This window comes from Canis lupus, chromosome 12 (assembly GCF_048164855.1).
Source record: "Canis lupus baileyi chromosome 12, mCanLup2.hap1, whole genome shotgun sequence".
Lineage (NCBI taxonomy): Eukaryota > Metazoa > Chordata > Mammalia > Carnivora > Canidae > Canis > Canis lupus.
The window spans coordinates 64,613,192-64,620,724 of NC_132849.1; the positions used below are offsets into that span (position 1 = coordinate 64,613,192).

General features: G+C 64.4%; 1 long non-coding RNA gene across 1 annotated transcript; it reads left to right on the plus strand.

Moving 5' to 3' along the window:
- The first annotated feature begins 3,227 nt into the window (after positions 1-3,227).
- Positions 3,228-4,587, plus strand: LOC140600776 (uncharacterized). The gene is made up of 3 exons (XR_012003950.1): positions 3,228-3,381; positions 3,867-4,119; positions 4,366-4,587. It is a non-coding gene; the product is annotated as an uncharacterized lncRNA (long non-coding RNA).
- The last annotated feature ends 2,946 nt before the right edge of the window (positions 4,588-7,533 follow it).

Below are 7,533 nucleotides of genomic sequence, written 5' to 3' on the forward strand. Positions count from 1 at the left end.
ACACCTGGGATGTGGGGTCTGCACCAATGGACAGGACGTGTAGCATTTTCATGAGACCCAGAGTCCAACGCCAGAGCGCTAAAGAGAGAAGAAACGTCAGCAAGTGGTGAACAATTAATTAAACTACGTTGGGATGTGCTGCCCGTGACGGACCGCAGTGGACGCGGAGAACGCCAGCAGCATCTGCTCTAGGCAGGTGGTCAGGGCAGGTTTTGGAGGAGGTCTAAGCAGAAACCAGAGGAACAGATGGACCTGGTTGTGGAGAGGGGGAGGAAGGAAGCGATTCTGTGTGTGGCCCCCGATGGCATGGGCTGGAGATGGATTCTCGTTTAAAGTCCTCACACGGGGACTTATTTTGGTGACACTATTTGGGGCTGAATTGTCTCCCTCTAGTTTCATTCACCGGTGTTCCCGGCATCTCACACCATGGCCATATTCAGGGAGGAGGCCTCTAAGAGGGGATTAAGGTAAAATGAGGTCATTGGGTGGGCCCCTGGTCCCATCTGCCTGGTGCCCTTATGAGGGGAAGTCTGGACACGGCCACACGCGGGGGGAATGCCAGGTGGGCGTGAGACGGCTGCCCACGGGCCAGGGGAGAGGCTTCAGAAGAAACCACACCCGCCGACGCTGATGTCAGGCTTCCAGCCTCCAGGGCTGGGAACACGTGTTGGTGGAGCCACCCCGTGCGGCATTTCAAGATAGAGGCCAGGGCTGAGTGGCGGGGACTCGGGTGCGTTTGTGCTATATCAGCCACATGGCAGGAGGGACGTCTGGTCACCTGACAAGGGATCCGGAGCCAGAGGGCGGGTCCTCCTGCGTTCCCTGTGCTTCTGGTGCTGAGTCCGGCAGGTCCAGGAGCTGGAGAGGGAGCACCACGGAGCACGGAAGCAGAGACGAACTGGAGGCTGACGTGTGGGGTGCAGGTCGCAGGGACTGGGGGAGGCGGGGCCTGTCCTGGGACGCTGCTGCTCTCCCAGCTGTGGTCGGCCAGGAGACGCATCGAGGAGAGGCCCTGCCTGCGTCTGGGGCAGACTGGAGGACACCCCCAGCTATGAGCCCCTTTCAGGGGGTGGTGGAAGGGGAGGTGGGCGGGGGATGGGGGTGACAGGGTGACGGGCACTGAGGGGGGCCCTTGGCGGGATGAGCACTGGGTGTTATGCTAAATGTTGGCAAATTGAACTCCAATAAAAAAAAAAAAAATCCCTTTCAGGATTGCATCATTCTCCATTTTACTATGAGACGTTGACCTTATTGATTAACACACACATTCTGGTCTTAGAAAAGTTGGAGATTTTAGCTACGAGGCTGCTTTTCGAATGAAGTTACTCACGGCCAGGAAGAGGCCCTATGGTCCTCGTGTGAGGAGCGCCGAGATGCAGGCCCCTACGGGCAGACCTGGTGACCGAGGAGTCGCTCCCTTGCATCGGGCCGGGGGCTTCCCCTGGGCGGAGAGCCATGCGGGCCCGTGCCCTGCTGCGGGGGTGGCGCTTGGATTATTAAGACCAACGGGCGGCGGGGGAGCCGTGTGTCTCCTCACCTTCTGCGAAGAGCAAACCAGCTCAGAAGGATCCAGAATTCAGTGGAGAGGAGAACCTTTCCAATGGGAACCGGGACCCGAGAGCACTGCGGGCTCAGTGGGCTCTGGTGACAGATGCCAGGGCCTCCCCCGGTGCCTGTGTGGGGTCGGAGCACTGTCTCCCCACGGAGGACCCCAGACGCTGGAGCTGCGCAGCTCTTGGTGACCGGTGCATCCTCCTGCGGGCGTCACGGGGCTACGCTCAGTGACGTGTGTCTGTTCCTCCGAAATCAGGGTTTCCGTCGACTCAAAAAGGAACAAAAACGAGCCTAGATTGTGGATATGAAGCCAGAGGCACTCACCGGGCAGGACGTGAAAATGCGTGCAATTTGTGAGCTGCCGCGGGCACCCTCCTCCCCTCTCTCCCGCCTCCGGGGTCGGGGAGCCTCACCCGCTGCCCACGTGCCCGGTGGTCGTCGGGGTGGAGTGGCGCCGCTGAGGTCACCACTTGCCGGGGGAAACCGCATGTTCCCTGCGGGATTGTGGCCAGGGCTCCGGGCTGTGTGTGCCGCGTCACACCCAGGCTTCCAGCCGCTCCCACACGGTCTCCCCCATGGTTGTGCTCGGGCTCCCCATCCTTGGGAGGCGTCGGCGCACGTCCCACGACCCGTCTTCGCAACCAAGGCAGGTACGTTGCTCCCTCTCCAGGGCTGCTGCTCTCAGCGCCTGACCCACGCGGCACAACTAACAACCTCACCACCGCAGACTTGGCCAAACCTCCCGTTTTACAGGCGAGCAACCGGAGTCCGGGGAAGGACAGCGGCGCACCCAGGTCACAGGGCCAACCCCGGGGGGTGCACGCCTGAGCTTGGCTGTCCTCTGGGTCCGGCCCCCACCTGGACAGCAGCTCGGGTCTCCCGGGAGGCCGTGATTTTCCTGCCAGGGCCTGTGTGCGCCGGGGTCCGGGGGGACACAGAGCCCGGACGTGCATCCGAGAGCCCGTGTGCCCCGGGGAACCCAGCCTTGGGTCGGTCCCAGCTGGAGGGTGAACCCCTAAACACCCGGAGAAGGTCTGCAGCAGTAAACGCGGCCCGAAGCCGACCTACACGAGCTCCTTCCGGGGCTTCACCCTCCGACGACATTCCGAGGACGATGGAGGGACACCGCCTGCTGCACGGGAGGCGCCGGCCGTCAGGCCTTGGGCACGGGGCAGCGCTGAAGCCGAGCTCACGCAGCGACCGTGGTGACGGGGCAGCCGAGGCTGCGCTGAGCGTGCGGCGCCCGCGGGTTCTCAGCTGGGGACACGCAGGCCTCCTCCGTGAGGTTCTGCGAAGCTGGTTACTCGCCCGATGAAAATGCGCAAAGCACGAGCCGTAGCGGATTCGCGGGGAAGCAGAAGCTCGCTGTGCGGGGCTCGCGGCTCCCTCCCCATAGGGGGGATTGTGAGCTCTCCCAAGCCCTTGTTAGTTTGTGCTGCCTTCCTCCTTCACAGGAGGGGGTTTCCGTGCTCCTTGAGGCGCCCTCGGCAGACCCTAAATGGATTTCTCCTCTGGGATACAGTGAAAACGGCAGAGGATGCGGACGTACAGAGGCGAGGAGTAGGGATCATGCAGGGAAGGTTCCTCTGGCTTCCAAGCAGAGCCCCCGCCCCCCGACGCTGCAAGGTTGCCATGGTAACAGATGGGCCACCTCAGAGCTCCGTGCAGACGAGGCGGCCGCTCCCAGGACCCCTGAGAAGCCCCACGCCGTGTCCCCCGCCGGCCCGGGGGCAGCGGGACACCTAGCAGGACGCTGCCAGCTGGAACCATGACTGTCTATGCAGCAACCTCTACATGGACCTACGGCTGGGGAATCTGTCGAGCAGAGTACAGGGTCGGCGCTTTGCATGGGTCACCCTTCAGGACCCCCATTCTCCTTAGGAACCCCGTGAGTGGGTGCAGCTCACTGTTGCTCTGAGACTTCGGCCTGGACTCCCCGCACGGCTGTAACATCGTCCTCGGGTCGTACTCGTCTGCAGGCCTCCAGGACCCGTGTAGGGCTGCGGCTCGAGTCCGAGGGCCCAGTGGGTGCCTGGGGGTGGGACTGGCTTTAGGACACGTGAGCTGTGGGGATGCAGACGTCCCACCGAGCCAGAGTCACTTTGAGCGACGCCTCTCTCAGCAGAGGGCTCGTGTCTCCCCCTGAGAAGCCACCCCGGCCCCCACGTCCAGGGGGGTCCTTGCCTCTCTCGGAGCAGGTGTGCGTAGGGTGAAGAGTCTGGGGGGAGGACGGGGTTGGGGCGGCTGGAACGTGACCCGTAGAAGCTCCATACGGGCCACTGAACATCGGTTGAGCTCCTGCTGTATTCCAGGCCCTTTAATAGACGCCCGTGGACAGTGGCAGCGGCGCGGGTCCTGACTTGGAGCGGTGGGCAGCACGTGAGGAGCGGTCAATCAGCCACGAGTAAGGAAAGTGGACGGGTAGGGCCTCCTGACGGGCCTCTGCCATCAGTCTGTGGGACGGGTGCCCAGGTCGAGGACAGGGACCCCGCTCGTCCGCCCCTGGAGCGCCCCCGGAGCTCAGCACACCTGCTCTGCAGCCGGGAGAGATGTGGGCCCGATGCGGTGAGGACGCCGGCCCCCTGGGCAGGGAGGGCACCCCGCAGGCTAACCCACACCCGATGCACAGGCCCCTGGGCTCAGAACGGAGGAGCCTGAGGGCCTCCGGCACCACTGGGGGAAACACACGTACACGCATCACCGGCAGCCAGACTGTTTCTGCCTCTGGAAATTATCACCGGGTGGAGTGGGAGCTAAAGCATCGCCGCAGACTCAACCCCGAAGCCACGTCCTTGCGACCCCGCTGCCCAGGGGCGTCGATCACACCGGGGTCCATGCCCGAGAAGCGTCCAGAGCCCTGGTGCCTTTGAGGTCGGAGGCCAGGAGCGTGTTCACGGTGAGGAATAGGAATGATCGCTTCCAAAAATCGCCAAAACTCCCAAATACCAGCATGACAGGTGGAAAGAGATTCCACCTAAGGATTTTCAGACATCCAGGCTGTTGCAGTTTCTGCATAAATAAAGAATTCTATTGAGTGACTCCCGGGGCTCGTATTTCCAACGATGCGCTTGCGTGTTTTACCGCAGTTGCTGCCAGTGAAAGTCAGGCCGTGCCCACGGGTATGAATCACTCACATCAGCCCCTCGATATGCGGTCGCTGATTTTCAAGATCCTGTTTGTAAACGCCGTGACGTTGTATCAAATATTCATATAACCGTGATAGCTAATCCACAAACTAGTTGTAACGGGAGTGAAAGCATCTTGCATTACGAATAACCGACTAAAATAAGACTTTAAAAGCCAGGAGGTGTCACCTCAAGGGTTCCAGCTGATAAAGTACAAGTGAGGTCACGATCGCGTCCCAGGGCTTGCGCCACAACGAGGGGAACCATCTCCTGCATCCAGAGCTTACTGCCTGTGGGGGGAGGAGCAGGGGGAGGCCGGTTCTCCTGGAGACATGATGCCCTGGGAGCAGGTGCCAGAGGCGGCCACCCGCTGCGCCCGTGCACGGGGCTGGCCGCCGCTGGCTTTGCAGCTTTGTCTCACCTGCCACCATCCTGGCGTCGGGCCCCATGCGGCCCCAGGGCTCGTCCAGAGCAGTGATGCGCCGAGGGCAGGGGTCCCTTGCGTCCGGCTGAGACGTGGCACCGGCCGTTCAGACGGTCCCACAGCTCGGAGAGGCCTCGGGACGCTCCGCCCTTGGCTCCCGGCGGGTCGGCCTCCGGAAGGAAGGACGGGAGGGCAGGAAGCCAGGGCAGGGACATGTGGGAGGCTGAGCTGCAGGCACAGCACTGGCCGGGCCCTGCCGAGCTCCCCGGGCAGCTCCCGGAGCCGCGTCCTCGGTGGTCGGCCCGCCGCGGGCCCAGGCCGGGGATGAGAAGCCTGCGGCCGGGTCTCTGCCCACCCGTCACCCCCAGGCTCCTCCGCCCAGAGCACCGCACCCTCCCAACTGCCCCCAGCGAGGGAGGTAGGAAAGTAAGGATCCAGGATCGAAACTGTGGTCCTGGATCCAAATTCTCACCTCTACTGGCCCCCTGGCTCTGTGTGATCACGAAGCAAGGACCGTATGACCGTACCCTGGGCCAGCAGCGCCCCTGCGGCCCGTGGAGGGGGCCGTGTCGGGTGCCGCCCTCGCCCCAGGGTTGAGGGAGCTTCTCACGCGCACTGGCTTCCCGAGACATCCCGGGACCGCTCCTGAGAGCTCGGTGCCCGACGGCGTCTGTGCTCAAGTGACGCTGGCACCGCGGGCCCCGGGGCGGCCTCGGTCACGGCGGCTCCGCTCAGCTTGGCGGACGCTGCCGAGAGCTGGGGTGTCAGATTCGGGGACCCCCAAGCCCAAGGATGGAGAGAAGTAGGCGGCGGCGCCCCCAGAGGAATGGGGCGAAGCAGCTGGAGAAGCAGCTGATGATGACCCCACGTGGCACAGAGGGGCCTCTCCTGCGGGAGGGCGCGTGGCCCTGGGGTGCAAGTCCTCACCGGGTGCTCGTGCCGGGCTGGCTCAGCCTGTGGGGGGAGGGGCTGCTGTACCCCGAGCCTTTCCCAGGTCAGTGCACATAGGCCCATCGCCGGCGGCCGGGGGCGCAGGACGAAAGCCAACAAGAGTGAAGAGGGCGGTGGCGGAGCAGGGCCACCTGCAGACACCAGCAGGGTGGTGGCTTACTCGGCCTTCTCCACCTCAGTTCTCTCTCCCTTTATGGCGCCGCTCACGTTCAGGATTCCCGAGGAGTTTGGGGTCAAGATGTGGGGGCTGGGATGCTGGTGAAGGTGGAAGACCGTCGAGGCACCGGCTGCTGCGGGGGGTCGCTTTCCGTCATCCCCGTCTCTGTGCGGTTGTCCTGCTGCGGACGAGGGACTGGGTCCCACGGAGGCCGATGGCCGCGCAGCTCACATCACCCCAGTGCCCCGTCACTCAGCCAGGCGGGCCGTGAGGGCACGTCCGTGACAGGCAGGGCCTGGCACAGGGTTGTCTCTGACGTGAACAGGAGGGCCGTGCGTCCCAGGGCCGCGGCCTGCCCACGGCTTGTCTGGAGCCCCGGGCGGCAGGCAGCCACCTGCGCGGCCCCGTCGGCCCCGGGCGCTCTGCGAGCTCGGGGGTCCCCCCACCCCTGGCCGGCACCACACCTGCGGGGGCCACTGCCCCGCGTGGTCTTCGCTTGCCTGTGGCTTCTCGCGGCCTCCCTGTCTGGCCTCGGTGCTCAGTGGTGGGGGCTCTCCTGCGCGTCGGGCCCACCGCCCGCCGGGTCTTTATCTGTGGAGCCCCCGTCTGCCACCTGCCCGGCCTCACGTCGACCCAGTGAACCGCCCCTGGCTGTCCTCTCGGCCTCGGGACCAGACGGCCACACACCTGGGCTCTTCCCTGGTTGCCAGCACAAGTGCGCTTCTTTCTGGGAAGCTTCCCCTCCCAGCTCCCTTTCCAGTCGCGCGGGTGCCTTATGCAGACCAGGACCCTCTGGGTCCTCATCCCCGGGGACAGGTGTCCAAGTGTCCACACCTCTCTCCCCCCGGACAGGTGTCCACCCCCACTGACAGGTGCCCCGGTGTCCGTCCCCCGCTGGACAGGTGTCCAGGTGTCCACCCTTCTCCCTTTGGACAGTTGTCTAACCCCCACCCCTGCTAGACAAGTATCCAGGTGTCCATCTCCCCCGCTGGACCAGTGTCCCGGTGTCCGTCCCCCACTGGACAGGTGTCCAGGTGCCTGTCCCTCTCCTGCTGACTGGTGCTCCGGTGTCCGTCCCCAGCTGCACAGGTGTTCAGGCTAGCAGCGCTGCACTCATTCATGTAAGGTCAGGGCCCTGGACACTCTGGCTGCGGTGGCCCCGACACAGCCCCGAGCTCCGCTGGCCGCCCAGGGCACCGCACGTGCTCACTGGGCACCCGGCCGCGCGTCTCCAGGCCCGTGGTCCTGCTGAAGGGCCGTGGAGCCCTGTGAGGTCCAGGCCTTGTCGGCGGGCAGTCACCTGGGTGTGGCGGCCGCGGCAG